This window comes from Macaca nemestrina, chromosome 18 (assembly GCF_043159975.1).
Source record: "Macaca nemestrina isolate mMacNem1 chromosome 18, mMacNem.hap1, whole genome shotgun sequence".
NCBI lineage: Eukaryota > Metazoa > Chordata > Mammalia > Primates > Cercopithecidae > Macaca > Macaca nemestrina.
The window spans coordinates 49,367,210-49,389,136 of NC_092142.1; the positions used below are offsets into that span (position 1 = coordinate 49,367,210).

The 21,927-nt window shown below is 51.6% G+C and overlaps 1 long non-coding RNA gene across 2 annotated transcripts in view; it reads left to right on the forward strand.

Annotated features, from left to right (window-relative positions):
- The first annotated feature begins 397 nt into the window (after positions 1 to 397).
- The window catches only part of LOC105492252 (uncharacterized), a 75,097-nt gene continuing 53,567 nt past the window's right edge, over positions 398 to 21,927 (forward strand). The window contains exon 1 of one of the 2 annotated variants that reach the window (XR_011616146.1): positions 398 to 486. This is a non-coding gene — a long non-coding RNA (uncharacterized lncRNA). Of the gene's footprint in view, positions 487 to 21,374; positions 21,392 to 21,927 lie in introns of those variants that run through there. The other variant, XR_011616147.1, reaches the window with a different exon arrangement.

Here is a 21,927-nt window from a genome sequence, read left to right on the forward strand (position 1 = left end):
TAGGTGCTGGGATTAGAGGTGTGAACCACCACGCCCAGCTGGGTCTTTCAATTAGAGAGAATTCAGTGGAGGGAACGGATTAGAGAGATTACAAGAGACATGAGGGCTGAGAAGCCAAGCAGAGAAAGGTTAAGCCAGCTCAGAGGTTAGCCACTGCGGGAAACTGTTACCAGGAGGCTGGAAGGAGAGAGAGGAGGTGGAGTTGTGAGAGCTTGAGAGCTGGGTCTGTGCAGCAGGAGGCTGAATTTGAAGGTTAGCGGGAGCTCTCTGTTGGGGGCTGAGAGCTGACACAGCGACGTTGGGGACACCACAGGAAACACAGTGAGGGGAGAAATACCTTAGCTTTTCCCTCCCCTGGCTCTCCACAGTGCTGCCCATTGGCCAAACCAACCCAGAAACCAGGTGGCCAAGAAGTCCGGGGAACGTCTCTCCTGGATTCAGAGCCGAGTGGAAGGGCAGAGATAAGACCCGATATCAAACGGGCAGGTGAGTGGCACAGGAAATTCACATCACTAAGGAGGATCCAGCACTAAGTGTGGTAACAGCAATCACTGATTAATGGCATCACTTGGGGCTTTCCCTGCAGTGGCGCCCTTGCACTGGGAGAACTCGATTATGGGTGAGGAGGCGAAGGCACAGTGCCGTCTGCATGGTCACTCAGAGGGGAGAGGAGAAGCGGCTGTCACCCTGCCTCCTGCTCTGGACTCTGCTGTCCCTTCCAGGCTGCAGATGCCCTCCAAGGCTGGTCTCCACCTGTCCTTAGGAGACCATGGCTCTGGGTTGAGGGATGCTTCCCTCTGACAGCACCGCACATGGAACGTGGAGTTCTCAATAAAGGGTAGTTATTAACACGTCCATGGCCCCATCTCACGGCTGAGAAAATGGAGGTGCCAGCAGGTTATGGGACACCCCCTCGCCCCTGCCAGGTTTCCTAGCTCGCTGGTGGCAGTGCTGGGAGCTTGAAACCATCACTTCTGGCTCCAGAGCAATTGCTCTTAACTTCTGGGGTCCCTGCCCCATCCAGGATACTCCTTGGCACTCCTTCTTGTGGTCACTGTTGGGATCCACACCCAGGCCCCTCTCTGGCTCATTAACTCTGCCAGGACGGCTGGGCTGCCTGGGCTCAGGCGTGATCCACACGCCCAGTTAGAGGGATTCAAAACGCCGTTTACTTATCAATGACCTAAGCTCATTTGATGATGAAGGATGGAGCCCAAACTGTTCTCCAAAGCCACTGTCATCCCTCAGCTGTGCCAAATCCTCTTTTGATCTGCTAATCCTGAGTTTATAAGGGTAGGAGATAAGCAGGCGGAACGAAATTCTGTTCTTTTTTGGTCCACCTAAGTGGCCATGAAACCCCTAACCATCATAGACCTCCTGGGCCGCTGTGGCCTCCCTGTCTGAATAATTCAGACGGTGTGTGAAGGAAGCCCCCTTAGTCCTGGTACGCGCAGGCCATCTGGGGCAGGCAGTCCCCACCGATCAGCCTGGCTCCTCCTTCTCCTGCTCTTCCTTTTTTTTTTTTTCCCCTCCTCTTTCTTGTACCGGCCTCCTTATGCTCACCTAAGACTTGGGAAAACCAGGCAGACACCCCAGCCAATGACCCACCGAACTGTGGGGACCTGCTCCTCCTTGCGCCTCCTTTTGTTCCAGGCACAAATAGATTCCCTCCACCTCAAGCCCCGATGCGTGATATTCACCATGAATAGGTGATAGATCCTGTCCCTAAGGCATTTCCATTCTAGTGGGGGACAAGACTTCAGCCGCTTGAGCCCAAACCATACTTAGGGTGTTCCTGTGGAGAAAGACCCCAGGTATTTACGACGCAATGCTCGCTGAAAGAGCTGAGGGACTCCTCAGCCAGACAACGGGGGTGTCAGTGCCAGCTTTCACCAGCTGTGTGACCTTGGGCAACCAGTTAGCCTCTCTGAACCTCTATTTCTTCATTAATAAAATGGGGATAATGAAGGTACCTGTCATCACGATTTTAATTCTCACAATAAGAAGCAAATGGGGACACCTACAGCCTGGTACAGAATAAACCCTTAATAAAGGACGTTTGTGATGACTTCTGTTCTCTGTAATTACAAGGACAGCTTACACTGTACAGCATTTCCCACTTGCCCATTCTGCAGTGGGTCTGCGGCTGCCGTCTGTCCCCACAGACCCCAGGCACAAATTGGAAGGACCCTGCTATGTTTCTTATGCCAATGATGGGAGAGAGATCCCGGGAAAAGGGATTGCGATCCAAATGGTTGGTGGTTTAGGGAGACATTGCCCCGTGCTCTGGCAAACAGCTCTGGCTGTCACTCAAGCTACAGACTGACAGGGCTACAAGGGAGAACTCAGCAGGTCAGAAGAGGCCCAGGCCACTTTGAAGTGAAACTGTCTCATGGTTCAGCCGAGCCTGACAGGTTGGAGAGCTGGGCGTGGAAGGCAGGTGTCCTGACCTATTTAACATGGAATTCGTGCTTTAGATGCAGGAGGCTTTCAAGGGCAGAAGCTGGACCCAGGGGAGAAGAGAGAGGCTGAAGCAACATGGCCTGCTTGCCTTCCACTGGGGGGTGGCAGAGAGGGGATGAGGACAGGAGCACTGCTTTGGAGTCTGGAGACTGCTTCCATCCTCATTGTACTTCATACCAGCTCTCAGTCCTTGGCCAATTTGCCTCACCTGGATGAGCGCCCCTTGGCCTGGCACCTGCCTCTCTGTTTTTCAACTTTGAGTTCCTTTGAGCTGAGATAGCTTTATTCATCTTGGTATAACCCACATGTCAGTAGAGATCACCCCATTTTTAAGAGGTACATGAAATAGATGTAAACTCTGTGTTCACATCTTGGGGTACAGGTGACTAGTGACCAAGCCCACCTGAGATTTCTGCCAATGTCTGTGTTCACGCCTTCACAGTCACTTTTAGCTCTGCCTGCCTGTTCCCCTCCAGCCATCACCTCTCCTCCATGACTGTTTCTTTTCTCCACTCTGTACTGGCTCCAAAGTGGACCTACACGCTTTCCCCATGTCTCTGTCAAACGCCACTTGCACAAGTGATTCAGCTGCATGGTGGACCCTGGTGATGGTTCACAGTCTCTGGGAGAGGAAGGTTATGCTACAGAAGTGGACATGTTAAAATTATACTGAGTCACCTCCTCTGGAAGAGCCCCTGAGCCCTTGTCCCATAGAAGTTTCTCACTCAATACCTTTCTATGTGGGCTCCTGCCACGCCAGCTCACTGATTTCTCCAGCTCGCCTCACCTTCCTGCTAAACCCTTCTGCAGCGGGATGGAGTTTATCATTACCTTCAATCATGTCTTCAGGGCCCCAACCAAGTCATTTTTCTGAACAAATATTGTCTTTATTTATTTATTTATTTTTTAGAGACAGGGTCTCTATCTCCCAGGCTGAAGTGCAGTGGTGCCATCATAGCTCACTGCAGCCTTGAACTCCTGGACTCAAGCGATCCTCCCGCTTCAGCCTCTGGTGTAGCTGGGACTACAGGCACACATCACCATGACCAGCTAATTTTAAAATGTTTCGTAGGGATGGTGTCTCACTATGTTGCCCAGGCTAGTCTCAAACCCTGGGCATCAAGTGATCCACCTGCCTCGGCCTTCCAAAGTGCTGGGATTATAGGCATGAGCCACCATGCCCCTCCTGCAAATGTTTCTCTCTAAATGGGACTTTGGAGCCAACTGTTAAATAGCTCAAAACAAAACAAAGCAAAACCCCTTTGCTACATCTGCATGCCAGTACATTACCTTCTCCGAGTCTGTTTACCATCTTTGTAAAATGAGGGTCACCATCTCTGCCTTCCCATCCAACAAGCCCGGTTTGCAGGGGAGGTCAAAACAGAATAATGCAGGAGGAAGCAATAGGGCCACACACAAGTTGGAGTCCTCATTGTAATACATATTCCAGGATGATACAAATGGCGCTGTCAAACTTTGCAAGAACTTTGGTCTCTTCTGTTTGGATCTCCAAGTAGGAAGTTTTTGACCTTGCTAACAAAAGAGCTCCTTGCTCTCCCCACTGCTGAGGTCTGCCAATTGCAGGAAGGATGGCGTGGAAAGTCTGTTAGAGAAAGAGAAGAGATGTCTGTCTCCTCTCATTCAAGGCCTCTGGGGGGAGGGGGTCTGCTTTATTCTTCTTTTACCATATGTAAATCTTCCTCTTGGCTTCCCTCACAGTTTGATAGATGATTGGTTCTTGCTTTCAACATAAATAGCAAGGCATATATATTTTTTACTTATACGTAATTCTGTGTCTAAGTTCTCAGGCACCGGGAGAAAACAATATACTTCTCCTGCAGGAGGTAGACTGTGTAAATATATATTAGTTTGGGGAGAAGAAATGAGGAATGATCAAATATTCAGAAAGCGGTCTGTTCTTGAGGGATGTTATTCTGCACAGCCAGAGAGCAGATTAATGACACCGTTTGCAAGGAAGGGAGAACGGCCCCATAAAATATGTATTAGTGGAGCTGGTGGTGGGATGGGTAGGAGTGCCTGGGGTTGGCCATGCGGATCCCAGTCTCAGAAGTTGGCACCCACCCTTGGTCTCCCTCATCAGGGGTCCCGACAGCTAGCTCAAGGACCCTGGAGGGTGAAAGCTCTAAGGTAGGGTGTGCTGACCATACTAGCCAGACATAGGGGACTGAGTAGGTTCTTTGGTAGGACTACTGGGTGGAAAGTCAGGAGGTCTATCCTTGTCTCTAACCTGCTGTGTGACCTTAGGTTAGTCACTTACCCTCTCTGAGTCTTTGTTTCTTCCACCATAAAATGGAGACTAGATGATGATCATTATTCGTTGTTGTTGTTTTGAGACAGAGTCTTACTGTGTCTCCCAGGCTGGAGTGCAGTGGTGAGATCGAAGCTCACTGCAGCCTCAACTTCCAGGGCTCAAGCAATCCTCCCACCTCAGCCTCCTGAGTAGCTAGGACCACAGGTGTGTGCCACCATGCCTGGCTAATTATTTTTTATTTCTCTAGAGATGGGGTCTTACCATATTGCCCAGACTGGTTTTGAACTTCTGGGCATAAGCAAGCCTCCCACCTCAGCTGCCCAAAGTGGTGGGATAACAGGCATGAACCATCATGCCCGGCCTAGATGATTCTTAAGAAGGCTTGTGTAAGTGATGGGTCAGGTGGCAGGGTCACTGGAAATGAAGCAAGATGGGAAGTAGTTGTATTTGCTGGACCTCACCATCAGGGGGTGTACTGGAAGAACACTTCTGTGGTTCTGGAAGAAACTCTTCGATAAATAAGTTGGAGGTAGGGGTAAGACACCAAGGAACATGCATGAGTAACAAAGGAGGGTCCCCAAGTTGCCTTCTAAGTTGGATGGTGCTGTTAACTTTAGACTTTTGTTTGCCTGAATGCAGGGGCGAGAGCTGAATTGCTTGGAGAAGCAGCAGAAGAGGAGAGGCTGAGGGCAGTGAGCACAGGGTTTGGCTTCTCGAAGTCGGGAGTGAATAGATATTTACATTCTATGAGCCTCCTGAGGGACCTGCACATCTTGGTCCAGTTCTGATCCCTTAGGTTACTTCTACCTCGAACATTGCAGGATTTTTGTCTCATCCCTACGCACCCCTAATTCAAGCCTTTCCTCAGGCCTAATGCAACAGAACTTAGCTTTTCTTTTATAGGCAGCTTCATGCTACTCCTTCAGATCTCACACAGCAATATGAACAGTTTTTTTTTTTTTTTTTTTTTTGAGACGGAGTCTCGCTCTGCCGCCCAGGCTGGAGTGCAGTGGCCGGATCTCAGCTCACTGCAAGCTCCGCCTCCCGGGTCCACGCCATTCTCCTGCCTCAGCCTCCCCAGCAGCTGGGACTACAGGCGCCCGTCACCTCGCCCGGCTAGTTTTTTGTATTTTTTAGTAGAGACGGGGTTTCACCATGTCAGCCAGGATGGTCTCGATCTCCTGACCTCGTGATCCGCCCGCCTCGGCCTCCCAAAGTGCTGGGATTACAGGCTTGAGCCCCCGCGCCCGGCCATGAACAGTTTTTACAGCACTTAGCATGCACCTAGGCATTATGCTACAGGTAGGATCTCGTTTCATTCCTAGTACAATGCTAGGAGGTAAATTTTATTATTCTGTTTTACAAATGAAGAGGCTGGGGCTCAGAAAAGTCAAAGAACTAGTCCAGGGTAACACAGCAAGTAGGTGAGTCAGATACAGAGGCCAAGGCCTTACCCACTTATGATGCTATCTTGTCCCATGTCTATCTCCTTTTTCCCAGGTAGACTGAAGCTTCTCGGGGCAGGGTTCTAGTTCCACTGGCCTCCCTGAGGCAGTGCCCAGGCATGGCCTGCGGGGTTCGGCAGACACTGGTAATCCACGGGCTTAGCCATACTAGGCCTTCCCACCCTCGTCCTGGCAGAGTCCTTGTCAGCTTATGGGTTTGAGCGAGTCTCGTGGGAGGATCCCCACTCGGGGTCATGGAGGCTCAGACATCTTGGGTTTAGAGGACTCCCTGCCAGGGTCTTCTGTCATTTTCAATGTCAAGGCCTCACTGACGATTGCTTTTTTTTTTTTTTTTTTGAGATGGAGTCTCAGTATTTTGCCCAGGCTGGGTGCGATGGCACGATCTCAGCTTACTGCAACCTCAGCTTTCCGGGTTCAAGTGATTCTCCTGCCTCAGCCTCCTGAGTAGCTGGGATTACAGGTGTGCGCCACCATACCCAGCTACTTTTTGTATTTTTAGTAGAGACTGAGTTTCGCCATGTTGGTCAGGCTGGTCCCAAACTCCTGGACTCAGGTGATTCACTCCCTTCAGCCTTCTAAAGTGCTGGGATTTCAGGCGTGAGCCACTGAACACCCTACACGGCCTTATCTGTGGTTTCCAGCAGCACCTGGTCAGACCTGAAGACTGGTATGTGAGCCTCTGCTTTATGATGGGGGTCCCAGTTAGGAGCGCAGTTAGTCAGCCCCCACCTTACAGCTGAGAAACTGTTAAGACTTTATGTCAGACGAGTGAACTCCCACGTCACAGAAAACGTTATTGACAGAACCGGGAAATGTTATTTGTATGCATATATCTGAAAAGCGTTCCTATCCATACTACCCAACTAACCTACCAAACACGAAAAAGATGGCAAACAACTCCATAGGAAAGTAAGTGGGCAAATGGTGGGAAGAGTCAGTGTGCAGGGCTGTTGAAGCAGGATGGGTACCCGTGGGCACGCCAAGGCTGCTGCCTGGCTGGGTGTCAGCCTGCAGCCAAGGCATGAGGAGATGCTCAACCCACTTGTGATCAGGGCAAGCCATGCCCCAAACACGCTGCGGCACAGCTCCGGCGGGCCCGCCCCTGCCCTTTGCTGAAGACGCGGCCTCCACCCCCGAGATCCCTCCCACTTGGGTTCTTCCAGTAAATTTTCAGTTCACCAGGTTGTGTTTTTCTGAGGAGCAGAGACAGAAAGACACCAGTTGGTCTTCGGATTCTGAGAATCCACTCTCTGTAGATTCCCTAAAATGGAGCCCTTCCTTCTAACTCAAGATCAGAAGAGGAGGTGCCCTCTCCTTGTCTTCTGTTATGGGAGCTGGACATGGAGTCATAGGAAGCTGGAGGTTCAGTCCCCTTGCAGCTCTAATCTGATTGGGTAAATAATCAGCAAAGCAGAGAGGACTCAGAGAGACATGCTGTCTGCCTTCCTCGAGGGTCTTGGGCTGGATGGCAGGGACTTCCTTCCACACTGCCTTCTTCCCTACAGTGACAGGGGTGGGTGTCTCTCTCTCTCTTTCTCTCTCTGTCTGTCTCGTGCTGTTGAAGGAGGCCTGAATAGCTTAGAGTGTGCCATAACTTCTCTCTTTTCTTTTTTTCTTTTTCTTTTTTGAGATAGAATCTAGCTCTGTCACCCAGGTTGGAGTGCAGTGGTGTGATCTCGGCTCACTGCACCCTCCACCTCCCGGGTTCAAGTGATTCTCCTGCCTCAGTCTTCTGAGTAGTTGGAACTACAGGTGCGTGCCACCATGCCCAGCTACTTTTTTGTATTTTTAGTAGAGACGTGGTTTCACTGTGTTAGCCAGGATGGTCTCCATCTCTTGACCTTGTGATTTGCCCACCTTGGCCTCCCAAAGTACTGGGATTACAGGCGTGAGCCACCATACCTGGCCAGGTTCTCTCTTTTCAAGGAGCCAGAAGACAGCCTGAGAATGGGGCCATTTCAGCATCCAAAGGTGGACAAGGCTGGGCATCGGTCTTAGTGCTGAGCAGAGGAGAAGAGACCCCTCCCTCCACCTTGTGAGGATCTTGGGGAGCAGGATGAAGCTGGCCCCTACACAGAAAATTTTCTTTGGTCTCTACTTTAGGAAACACTGGCTGTGGTTACTGAGCACAGGAACCCTGTCCCTTTCCCCTTGGGTGTAACAGGTGTGACTGGCACTCAGCTCTGAAGGCCGACCCTTTGGCCCCCTGCTACAACCTCTGTGGCTCTTTCTGGAGGCTTCCTGTGGCTGCTGGGATGTGCATAGCAAAAGTGTGGAAGAGCCAACATCCCTGGGATCAGACTTCAACCAATGCCTGACAGTGTCCCTGCCCCTTGGTGGGGCGACTCTCTTACAGTCCCCAGTGGGCCTCAGCCCCAGCGGCCCACAGCGGTGACCTGCTCGTCCATGCACCCCGACTGGCTCCCTTCCCTTCCCCCGTCTCTCATCTCCTGCCAGTGCTTGCTAGAACCACCTCTCAGATAAACTCCCAGTTTTCAAATCCTTGTCTCGGGATGTGGTTCTGGGGAGCCTGGCCTAAGGCAATAGAGGTAGCAGAACTAAAACAATTATGGGCTGGGCAGTCTGATCTTCATGAGTCACGGCACAGTCTGAGGTGAGAATGGTCCATTATACTTCCCTGCCCTGGGGCACCAGCAAATCCGGCCAATTTCTCCCTGGCGCAGGGCCTTCTATTTATTTTTTCAATTTGATTTTCTTATATTTTTCACACCATAAAACATAGAACTGTGGCTTGGGTTTCACAGTTTACTAGCTGATTCCATGTGCTTTTGACAGTTCTGATGCGTTTTTGACTGTTGCTATATACATATATATATACACACACACACACACATATATATGTATATATATGGGGATGTGTGTTCCCCTGAAGCTACACTTCCTCATGCTCCCCATCCCCCAGCCCATGGAGCCTCTGCGAAAGCCAGGGGAGCAGCTCCGAGGAGAGGAGATGAGGAGGCAGAGGGAGCTGGGAAGGTTCCCAGGTCTCCTCTCACAAAAACTGGGCTCACCTTCTCCAAGCAGAATCTGCAGCCACATCGCGCTACTGCAACAAGGGGATGAGTCTGCTAAGTTGTCACTTAGCGGATGGATACCTGCCAGCAAATTCGACTGTGATTATGACGGAGTCATGTTGCAGTTGTGTAAATTTGGTTTCTGGTGGTTGGTCTGGAAGATGGTCCCAGGAAACACCAGCAAAAGCATAGGTTGGTGAGATGGGGAAGGGAAGTCAGGCAATACCAGGCATGTTGTCCATCCAGGTGCCCATGTAGGCAGCTGGAACGCAATCTTGCCGGGGAATCTGGGAAGCAGTGTGGAAGACGTACTTCTGAGTTCTCCCACCTCCCCAAGCAGAAGGGATCTGGGGTATTTAGACACAAGGTAGAGGGCTGTTCCTGGGGAGTGTTAATTTTCTAGCAGCTTGGGGCTCTGGCCATCAGAGAAGCCTTCGGGTAGAGAGATGTGGATGTTGGAGGGAGAAAGCCCAGACATCCGGGGAGGGTGCCACCAGCACCTGCTCCGCTCCTTTCTGGAAGTTCTCCATGGCTCATGCAGTCCTCAGTCCTGACCTTCCAGGCCCTTCACCACCGGGTATCCACCCACATGACAGCCTCACCTCTCACCCCACAAACCATCTTCAGTGTGGGCTCCTCAGGCATCCCTTTCCGTTTCTGGAATCCTAACCTCATCCTCTCCATCTTTCTGAGTCAGTCTTCACTGATCTGCCCTGGTTCCTCTTCCTTTCTCTAGCTCTCACTTCCAGAAGGCTCTGGGAGCTCAGGTTCTCTGTAACACTAACTTTGTCCATAACTCGGGCTGGATGCCATTGGTGTTCTCACTCCCAGAACATGGCTTTTTTCTCACCCAGCTCTGATTCAGTGCCCACAACAGAGTCTCACATATCAGGTGTTCAATAAATGCCTATCGTTATTGCTGATGGTATGATGATGGTGGTGAAGATGGCGAGGCCTCCAAAGAGCAGGTGGTGGGTCTTGCACCTTAGTTAACCTGCTGTGTTTCTTTTTATTTTTTTGATTTTTATTTTTTTAGGACAGGGTCTCACTCTGTTGCCTAAGCTGGAGTGCAGTGGCGCAATCACTTGACCTCCTGGGCTCAAGTGATCCTCCCAGCTCAGCCTCCCAGGTAGCTGGGACTACAGGTGTGCACTCCCACACCCAGATAATTTTTGTATTTTTAGTAGAGATGGGGTATTGCCATGTTGCCCAGGCTGGTCTTGAACTCCTAGGCTCAAGCGAGCCGCCCGCCTTGGCCTCCCAGTCTGTTTCTTCTTGACAAGTCACTCGGTTCCTCTGAATCTGCTTTCCTGTTTTCACTAAGTGGTTCTTTTTCCTCCTGGGCACCACAGCTAAACCACACTTCCCTGTCTGCCATGTGACTGGCAACAAAATGTGGGCAGAAGGGAATCCCCATCCCAGGTTTGTCCTGGAAAATCCTCCCAGGCACGACCCTTTATTGTCCTTTTCTCTGAGACTAAAGACGGAAGGAGCATGGCCCTTGAGTCACCACTGAAGAAAAACTACCCCAGGGAGCCCCACCCATGGACACCAACCTTAGGCTACTGGGTGAACAGGAAATAAACTTTTACTGTTTTAAGCCACTGAAGTTTTAGGATGATTAGAGCATTCTCTCCAACCTGATGAATGTGGAAATCTTTAAACTGAGAATATCAACATCGGTAGGCTGTCATCAAGACTAATGACAGAAACTGTTTAAAAGATGCTCAGTGAATGTTCCTTCTCTTCCTCTCTAGAAAACTTTAAGACACTCCAGTCATTAAGAATGATGTCCACAGCACACCCAGCTTGCTCTGAAATGTAGTGTCTGGGAATGTCATGCAGCTCTTTAATTCAAAGTAGATCCTTATGGACCATGCAGCAGACTTGGCTGTGAACCATCCATCTCTATAGATGGGGGTGCTGGAATCATCAGAGGCTTTCGAACCAGAGCGACTCCACCTTGAACAGGGGCTGGGAGAAATAAGGCCGAGACCTACTGGACTGCATTCCCAGGAGGTGAGGCATTCTAAGCCACAGGATGAGATGGGAGGTTGGCACAAGGTACAAGTCACAAAGAACCTTTCTGATACAACAGGATGCAGTAAAGAAGCGGCCAAATCCCGCCAAAACCAAGATGGCCATGAAAGTGACTTCTGGTCATCCTCACTGCTCACTATACGCTAATTACAATGCATTAGCATGCTAAAAGCACCCCTGATAGCGCCATGACAGTTTACAAATGCCATGGCAATGCCCGGAGGTTGCCCTAGATGGTCCAAAAGGGGGAGGAACCCTTTGTTCAGGGAATTGCCCACCCCTTTCCTGAGAAACTCATGAATAATCCACCCCTTGTTTAGTATATAATCAAGAAATAACTACAAGTATAATCAGTGAACAGCCCAAGCCATTGTTCTGCCTATGGAGTAGCCATTCTTTGATTCCTTTACTTTCTTAATAAACTTGCATTCACTTTACTTATGGACTTGCCCTGAATTCTGTCTTGCACGAGGTCCAAGAACCCTCTCATGGGGTCTGGATCGGGATCCCTTTCCGGTAACAGAATGGTCATTGTGCCTATCTGGATGTTGGTTACTGCGTCAGTGACGTCTCTGTTCATCTGCCACCTGGCTTCCTCTTTCTCCTGCCTCCAATCTGTGCTAGAGAATGCCAAGGCATAATCATGACATTAACTGCAAACAACTTCTTGAGCACTTACTAAGCGTCAGTCATTGCACGGAGCACTCTACATGCATTTCGTCACTGAATCTTCTCTAAGCGGGTCCTCTTGTTATCTCTATTTTAAAGAGAGACTTAGAGAGGTTAGCCAACTTGCACAACACCTAAGAGGCAAGGATGGTGGTTGGGCCAGCAGCTGGGGGTAGGCTGGATAATTTGTTTGATAAAAGATGCAGGTGTTCCTTTTTCAATGCGCCAGCCAGGTGCCGACCACATCAACCAGGCTCGACCCTGACATTTTTATCCCTTGGCTTGGGCTGGAGCCCGCTCTCATCTGCCTTTAGGACAAGAAAGCCCCCTCCAGCCCCCTTCAGCATTCATCCTGAAGTCTGGCCACCCTCCCTGTCGCCATGCCGGTGGCTGGGAGCTTTCATTTGAGTGGAATTTAGCCCAGGACCTTTGTAGCACTTCATTTACATGTATGCCAACAAGCTGAGATGTGCGGCAACCTTGGAACACTTTCAAAGGCGGGAATAATTCCTCTGAAATAGGTCTTCCGAAAGCTTTATCTTGTCCTTTCTCTTTTTGTTAATCTTGGAGCCCCTTAGCATGTCAAAGCAATTTTTCTAATGTCACATCTCCTAGACATTAGCATGAAAGGGCTTTAAGAGATGATTTGAGAAAGAATAAATGTTGAATGAGCATTTATTATAGAGTCGTTTATGCTACATTTGCATTTTGACTCTATTTCTGCCACGCGGGATGGAGAAGCAGGCTGATTTGAAAGTCAATGCTGTCTAAACTGGCGACGCTACAACACTGTTTACACTCAGCTGTTTCCTCCACGAATTCATTTACAAAAAAAGATTTCATTAGGCTGATTTGTTTGCGGGAATGAGATTAAGCCGAATTTGCATGCCTTAACACAGAGATGAAATTGACCCAGTCGTCAGGAGGCCGTGGGGCGAAGGCAGGGGAGGCTCATTCTGAGTCCCGATTTCTTTCTGGGCACCTCTAAGGAAATTAATTAATGGTGCTGCCTCCTTCAGGAAGCTGGCCTGCCGCGCGTGCCATAATGTGCAGTGATCAGGAGCCCAGCCTGTGAGCAGGGGCTGCTTGGGTTTGGCTCCAGCCTCCGCCACTTCCCTTTGTCTCGCAGGGTTAAAGAGTGAATAGACAGAATGTGTCTAGTACAATGCCTGGCACACAGTGGCCACTTTTAGCTGTTAGTCATATTTTCATTGCTTTTTGGCCTGTGAGACTTAGCCAGGGTTCCAGAGGAGATAACCCAGAAGCACTTGCTTTGGGCCAGGTATAGATGTTTCCATCTCTGCCCCTGGAGGAAGTCCATTCTGTGGGTCCCAGCCACAGGCAGGTGGATGTAAGTGGGTTCTGGAGCTGTGGGTGTCTTAGGGATTGCTTCGGGCTCTGTGTGTATTGAAAGAAAGGGAGAGAGATCAGCTTCAAGAGCCGGAAGCCTGCGTCTCCAGCCCATGCTCCTCCCAGTCTTGGGTAAACCCACCACTCCATTTCCTTGGAAGTTTCTCTCTGTCTCCGCATCAGCCAAAAGCTCTTTGAGGGCAGGGGTTGGCTCACATGGATCTTCATCAGCACCTGGCACTGCATGGATGCTCAGGACATCTGTTTTCCACCAACCTTTGGGGCAGTTTTCAAGCTTGCTCTTTTAAAGCCAGCACACATGGGTTCCAGTGCACCCTTAAGTCAGGGCCCAATCTGTGCCGGTTCAGGGGGACTGCACTGGTTGCAGTTGAGGTGGGAGCCAGTTTCCTTGGCAGGCCCTTCCCCCTAGGCCTTTTTGGGGCACAGGAGCAATTCTCCACAAAACTAGGGCACCCCCTTCATTTCACAGGTGAGGGAAGCTGAGCTTCAGGGAGGGGCTTCCCTTGCCCCTTGGTCACACAGCAAGCCAGTCGGCTGAGCTGGGCCAAGCGTTGGGGCCTATTGAGGCTGGGCCCAGTAGCCCCGGCCACCCAGGCCAGTCCTCTCGAGCCCGTCCCATCTCCGGGCTGTGGCGCTCTGCCTCTCTTTGTCTTGCTGGGTTCTTTCTGAAACTGTCCTTGAAGCCAGGCCCAGGTCCAGTGTGTTCCTAGCTCCTGCTACTCACCCCTCCCACCTCTTACCTCTTGCTCCTGGTCTCCAGGTCCTGCCCTCTGCCCGCAGCTCTACCAATTGCTCTCCCGGCCCCAAGGGCTGATACTCAGGCCTCAAACAAATCTCTGCCTCCCCTGTCCTGTTTCCTTGATTTTTTTTTTCAAGAAACAGCAGCTGTACCATTTCTCGAGCTTTCCCTGTGTGCTGGGTGCTGCCGGAGGCTTTTTTTCCTACAGGGCAGATGCCACTGCACGTTCTATTGATGGCTGCCCAAGGTCACGTGGCTCAGGCAGCAGAGCTGGAATTTGAACCCAAGTTCAGACTGACTCTAGGGAGCCTGCTGCTGACATCGGGCCTGGCTGCTTCCACACACGCATCTCCTGCCTTCTGAGGATAGGGTCTGCCCTGCCTGCTCCCCTCTTCTGGAGCTTCTGACCTCAGGGCCAGGGATGCTGCTCAGTCTCTCAATTCAGACTCACCGACTTGATTGGAGGAGGTGATCATTTCCCCCTCCCATTCCTATTCCCAAGGGCCTGATCCTGAGGCACTGCACACAGTGTACCTAAGGGGACAACTCAGGGCCAAAGGACAGGTGCCATTTAATGTCCCGCTGAATCAGGCAGAGTGGGATTCAAGCCCCAGCTCTATTACAAACTAGCTGTGGGACTCTGTGCGAGTTACTTAACCTCTCTGAGCCTCGCTCTCCTTCACCCTCAAAGGGGAATAATAATAGTATCTCTCCTCTAGGATTTTTGGGTCAAGTTCAACACTGTGTCAAGTGCCAGGCTTGTGGTACCTAAGTCCTGAAATGATGGCTATTATGATTCCTGTTGCTGTGACATTCCTGAAGATTGGGGCTTTCTTTTCCTTGGTGCATCTGCCATCTCCTCTGCCATGTGAATATCTCACACCTCAGGAGATCCGGTACTGAGATGCACTCCATTAGGCCTGGGGTTGCTACCTCGACCTCCGTCTTCTCTCCATAGAGTGTGCCTGGTAATCTGCTTCCAGGAGGGCAGGGTGCTCAGAGTTGGTTCAAACGAACAGCATACAAATCCCAGCCTTGGCCAGACACGGTGGCTCACGCCTGTAATCCCAGCACTTTGGGAAGTTGAGACAGGCAGATCACTTGAGGTCAGGAGTTCAAGACAAGCCGGGCCAATATGGCAATACCCCATCTCTACTAAAAATACAAAAATTAGCCAAGCATGGCAGCTCAAGTCTCTAATCGCAGCTACTCAGGAAGCTGAGGCATGAGAATCACTTGAACATGGGAGGTGGAGGTTGCAGTGAGTTGAGATCGTGCCACTGCACTCCAACCTGGCTACAGAGCAAGACTGTCTCAAACCGAAACAAACAAACAAAATCCCAGCCTTGTGGACTCTCTCTGTAGTTTGATGTATTTTCTTTTTTCTTTTTGAGACAGGGTCTCACTCTGCCACCCATGCTGGAGTGCAGTGGCACACTCTTGGATCACTACAGCCTCTACCTCCCAGGCTTATGTGATCCTCCCAGCTCAGCCTCCCAAGTAGCTGGGACTACAGGTGTGCACCCCCATGCCTGGCTAATTTTTGTATTTTTAGTAGGGATGGGGTTTTGCCATGTTGCCCAGGCTGGTCTTGAACTCCTGAGTTCAAATGATCCACCCTCTTCAGCCTCCCAAAGTGCTGGGATTACAGCATGAGTCACCTTGCCTGGTCTGGTATATTTTCCGTATGGTGACCTGGTGTCCTGTGAGCAGCTGAAGGCTTCAGGTCTTCCCTGGCTCAGGGGCTTTCCCTGGGCCCCAGGAAATAAAAGAGCACTGGACTGGGTGTCAGGACACCTGGATTCAACCCCAGCTGTGCCCCAGCCTCTCTGTGAGCCCTAGGGCGAGTTGCTCTACATCTGTGGGCCTCAGTTTCCTCTTCTATAAAATCAAGGTTGAGTAATCTATCTCTAAATTCCCACTTAGCCCAGCAGGTCTCAGATCCCCTGGTGCCAGGACTGAAATTCACCCCTCCCTATTACCCGAGTAGCTAAAAATGATTCATCTGCTTCCCAGAGGGGCCAACAGTCCTCCCAGGCTCCCACCCCACAAGAGAGCCCCAGCAGTCCTGCAGCAGACCTGTAGCCTGGGGCAAATCCCGCTTGTTCTGCAGAGAAAGTGAGAGGGAAAGGTTGCCGATCAGATGCTGCTTTAAAATGTAATCATAAGTTTTGGCTCAGGGAGTGAGAGAGAATGAGAGAGAGAGAGGGAGAAACAACAGAAGAGAGAGGGGGAAAAAAACCACTTCAAGGCCAGCTCCCCTCCCTGGCTGGAAACCTGTGCCTGTGAGGATGAAGGGACCAGAGCAGAGACAGAGGCTGGCCTTCTGAAGGAGCGTGTGGTGCCCACTTTGAACGCGTGGCCTTTGTGCCTGCCTATTCAGGGCGGCCTCAGGACAATGGGGGGCAGGCATACAGGGGAGGACAATGACTGGGACATCGCTGCCGCTTTGCATTCCCTTTGAAGTGGCTCTGCCCTGGCCCCCTGCTGGCTCCAAAAAGAATGCTTTTGTTGCCTGCTCCAAAGATGCTGTAAGATGCTGCGGAAAAAGTAACTGGAGGGGATCTGCCCGATTAAAAAAAATTAAAGATAAGAAACAAATCAAGCTGGCTGTGTGGGGACCAGTGGTAGCTTTGAACCCTGAGAAGAGAAGGGATGCAGTGATCCAACCCTTTCTCTCCCCAGGGAAAGGGACTGGCTTGGGCGGGGGCGGGGCCACTCTTAATGGGAGCAGAGGCCTGGGGGATGGGAGTCGGGGGTGGAGTGAGGATTCCTAGCCCATTGGGGTGTCCTAGAAGGGTCTGCAAAGCTGGGGCTGGGACTCTGAAAGCCAAAGTCCATTCCAGTCCTGGGGTTTGGGCAGAAAAATGCTGGAGGCAAAACAAAATCACAGGTACTATTTACCAAGTTTGCTGTGTGCCAAGCACAGAGCTAATGTCTTGCTTTATTGCCGGTGTGATGGCCTTAAAAATGCCTCACTATTAACCATGTGATGAATATGTGTACACAAGATTACATCCTAGAGATGGACATTAGCATCTGAACTACCGAAATCAGAAATCCAAATTGTTGGGTTCAGGGCTGCAGGGAGCACATTGAACAAGCTGGGCACTAACAAGTTCCAAGGAGTGCCATTTATACTGTGTTTTTTGTTGTGGTACCTCCTGGAGTTGTGCAGTGTACGACCTGTGCATCTGTACATGGTGCCCTTGCCAGGGGTGGTAAAATAATAAATGAAGGGTTCTCATCAGGAATCCACACTCTCAAACATTGTTAACAAAAGCAACACCAGGGTTTGTTAATTAGCATGCGGATTGTTAGAAATAGTTTTTTTTTTTCACTGGGGACATGAGTGGTATTCAAGACAGGTGTTTGGGTGGTAAGACTGTACAGGCCCCACTGCCTGTGAGAAGTGAGGAGTAGGGTCCTGGGAAGCCCAGCAGTCTCACACCAGCTCAGCATGGTGTCTGGCTCACTGTAAGTACTCAGTGACGATCATGACTATCCCCATCCTACTGCAGAGGAGGCCAAGGCTCAGAGAGGTGAAATATTGATCCCAGACACACACAGTTGGTACATAGTGGGACCAGGTTTTTTGATACCTTTGGGCTTTCAAGCCCTGGTCTGTCCTGACTTTGAGAGGGAGCCTTTTTCAGTTGGGCAGTCACTTGGTCAAATCATGACTTTGTGAACCCTCCTCGCAGGCCACATGTGCCAAGGCCACGTGCTGGAGGCACCAGTACCCTGACAATGGGCCCTGGGACATTTTGGACCTATCTGGATGCCCAGCAGGACATTTTGGACCTATCTGGAGCATCTGTGAACCTGTTGGTGGCTGCCACACCTGCGATTGCCTCCAGGGGGCTCTTTTCCCAGAAAGTGTTCCAAGGGGTACGGCCAAAGGAGATCTTGGATGGGCTGCACTGGTGGACCTCGGTCCTCAGCCCAGATTCCCTGGGACTCTTTTTACCATTTCTGAGCACCCCCACCACGCTTCTGTGTGCTTTCAAGGGCCAGCGCCAGCGGCTGGTTTTTGGAGGACTCCCCAGGATATTGCAACTCGCTTTGTCCACACTGCAGTGGGGTTCATCTTTCTCCACTGGTGCAGGAGTATGAAAGCCCACTCCCTTGCCTCAGGTTGGGATAACTTGAGGTGTAACTGGTCCCTCCTGAGGGTCCCTGCAGGATCAGGTTAAAGCTGCCTCTTGCAGGACTTTGCCTGAGCTCACACCCTTACGTCCCCAGCCTGTTTCTCCCACTGTCTTGCCTATCTCCCCTGGGCATATTCCTTGAGCACATCATGTACCCTTGAATCCTCACCCCAGTGCTTCTTCCTGGGGGTTTCAACTGGCCAGTTGCACCCACAGAAAGCCCACGCGGCACAGAAGGCTCGACATGAAATCCAGCTCCATTTTGCGTGGGGACCAAGCATGGTTTTCCCTTGGGGAGTGAGAATGCTGTGTGTGTTTGGAGAAAGTGGTGGAAGTCATGTGCTCTGCCTTGAGGAATGCCAGGAGGACCTGCTGCCACACCCGGGATGCCTTCCAGGATCCCTTCACAGGTCTGCTCAGGAGACCCCTCCGTGTTCCCCAGCTAGTAAGGGACTAAGTCAGGACTCAAACCCAGGTCTTTTTTTTCACAAGTCTATGTATAGCTTAAACACGTATCTCTCCCCAACCCACCCAACACCTACAACTCATTTACTGTCTGCAGGCCTTATGTTTGGGACTTTTCCAAGCACCTCATTTTTCAGGCTCCTTCCTGCTGCCCCACAGGTGACCACAAGCCAGGAGAGACATAGAACCCACAGGAGGGACAGAGACTGTGAGCTGGCCAGAAGCAGAGGACAGAGAGGAAGGGAGAGAGGACCTGAGGGCGCAAGAAGGGTCATGACCCAGGGGTCCAGTGCTCTTCCTGCCTGTCTGCCAGTATCTCTAGGAACTGAGCCCCTTTCTGATTCACTCCAACCCAGGCTGCTCCAACCTGATGGCCTCCTGGACAGATGTTCTAGCTTCATTCCCTGAGGTTACCCTCTTTCGAGCTCCTGGGGCTTCCAAAAAGTCTTCGGTGGCTCTCAAAGATGAAGCCTGGTGATGCTTAGCTCTTGGGCATGCGACAGCCAGTAGGTTGGCGTGGCAGGCGGCTTGAACTCCCACCACCCTGCCTGTGTGTGAAGCCTCTGCCCTCAGGCACCTCCTTGGACCTCTAGGGGCCATAACCCAGTACCTAAGCAGCCTACCTAGCCCCAGCTCCCCACTGGCAGAGCAAGAGCCTGAGAGGGACCCTTGGCTGCTGGATCCAAGGTGTTCAATGTGCCAGGCACTGCAGGGGGAGAAAAGAGAGAGACACAGGGCCAGCTCCCTGCCCTTTGGAGCCTCGGGCCCAGGACACAGGCTCAGAAAGCCCCAAGCATGCAGGAGTAGCTGGATGTCAGCAGCCAGTGGGCTAAGACTGGCAGGATCTCAGCAGAGGGAGAGGAAGCCTAGTTTCAGGTCAGGAGGGCTTCCTGGAGGAGAGAGCATGAACCCAGCTTTGATTCCTGGAGCCAGAGGGCTATGGAAACAATCAGGCAACCATGGCTGCCTTCTACCAGGTGTTTTCCTGGGGCTTTGTGTCTAACCCACCTTGTTTTCCACAACCCTGCAAGGCCTTTTTAAATTCCAGAGGAGAAAATAGAGCCCCAGAAAGGTTATAAGAGCCACACAGTTGCCAACTGGTAGGGTCCAGATTGGGGCTGCCAGTTGGTGGGGGGCACACAGACCCTGAAAAGGAATAAATCCCTCTCATTCGAGGTTGTGTATCCTTTAGTGGGAGAGAAGCACCCAGTGGGTGCGGGTTGGGGACTGGAAAAGGCAGAGAAGGCTTCATAAAGGAGGAAGTTTTTAACCTGGGCTCTTGAAGGATGAGTCGGAAGTTTGTCCAGGGCAGAGGAGCGTATTCCAGGCAGGAAGAACAAGTGCTGGATCTTGGAGTGGGCAAGGAGGAGCTGGTGAATGTGACTGGGGGTGGGGAGGAAGGAAGATGAACCTAAGGGGCAGTAACTGCATGCAGTCAACACTAAAAAATTACTTATTTAAAATCAAGATGTTGCTGTTTTTTTTTTCTAATGGTTTATTGTCCTGGAGCAGTGGCTCATACCTGTAATCCCAGCACTTTGGGAGGCTGAGGCAGGAGGTTTGCTTGAAGTCAGGAGTCTGAGATCAGGCTGGGCAACAGGGCAAAACCCTGTCTCTACAGAAAATAAAAAAGCTGGGTGTGGTGGCACACCTGTAGACCCAGCTACTCAGGAGGCTGAGGTAGGAGGATCACTAGAGCACAGGAGTTGGTGATTGCAGTGAGCGGATATTGCATCACTGCGCTCCAACCTAGGTGACACAACAAGACCCTATCTCTATATTTTTTAAAGGTTTATTGAATGAAGGAAGGAAGGAATGACTGAATTGTACGCCCCCAGGTCTGTTAGTACAAAACAGGAGTTCAACAAACGTTTGTTTAATGAATGAACAAACTGGATTTCCCTCGCCTAGCACATACCAGGCACTCAATAACGATTTGCTGCACTAACCAATGTATTAATGAAGTAGTGATGCACCGCACTAACCAGTGAATGAATGAAGCAGTGATGCACCACATTAATTAGTGCCTCCGTGAAGCAGTGATACACCACACTAACTAGTCCACCCGTGAGGCAGTGATACACGGCACTAACTAGTGCATCCGTGAAGCAGTGATACACCACACTAACCCATGCATCTGTGAAGCAGTGATGCACCACACTAACCCATGCATCCACGAAGCAGTGATACATAGCACTAACTAGTGCATCCGTGAAGCAGTGATGCACCACACTAACCCATGCATCCGTGAAGCAGTGATACACCACACTAATTAGTGCATCTGTGAAGCAGTGATACACGGCACTAACTAGTGCATCCGTGAAGCAGTGATACACCACACTAACTAGTGCATCCATGAAGCAGTGATGCACCACACTAACCGTGCATTGATGAAGCAGTGACGACGTGGAATTAGCTGGGGCAGATAACGCCTGTGTCCTTACAACTCGGATAGCAGTGACTGGCCGTCCCCCTACCGCCGCCCCTGCCCCCAGCCGCGCGAGCTCTAACGCCGAGCAGATGGCGGGGGCGGGAGCCCGGGCGGGCGGGGCTCTGCGCCTAGGCGGCGGCAGCCGGGCCTGATTAGGTCCCCCTCCCGCTGGCGGCCGCTGGCGCTTTGAAGTGAGCCGCTGCCGGGCGGCTCCGGCCGCCTGGCCGTCCCTGCCGCCAGGCCGTCGGACCCAGGCTGGCGGCGGGGCTGGCGGCGCGTGTTGATCCAGGTGCGGGCTGGGGGCTGGGCGCGGGATCCTCTTTCCTGCAGGCCCATCTGGGACTTCAAAGCGCAGCGCGGGGCTCAAAGGCGGCCCGGGTGGGGGTGGGGCGGGGAGGGCGCGCTGGCTTCCTCCCAGGCAGCCGGCCCGGGGCCAGCGGGGGGCCTTCCACGTTAACCCCACCCCCATCCCGTGGAGAGCTTTATGGAGCGCCTACGGGGTGCCAGGCGCTGTGCGATCTGACCTCTCACACAGCTACGGAGGCAGGCGGTGCTGTGATCCCCATACTGCAGGTGAGGATCCCGGCTCAGAAAGGCCAGGGACTCGCCCGAGGCCTCAAGGCCTCCTGACACCCAGGGCCTCTCTGCGCCCCGCCTTTCGCTTCCTTGTGGCTCTGTCTCTTGACGCTGGCATCTCCCTCTGGTGCCTTTGGGCTCTCCAATCCGAGGGCACAGCGGTTAGTTTAGTATAAACGCAGTGGCTGGTATGTCTTGAGCCCCTGCCGCGTGCCGGGTGCGATGGATCTGCTCACACCACCCTGTGAG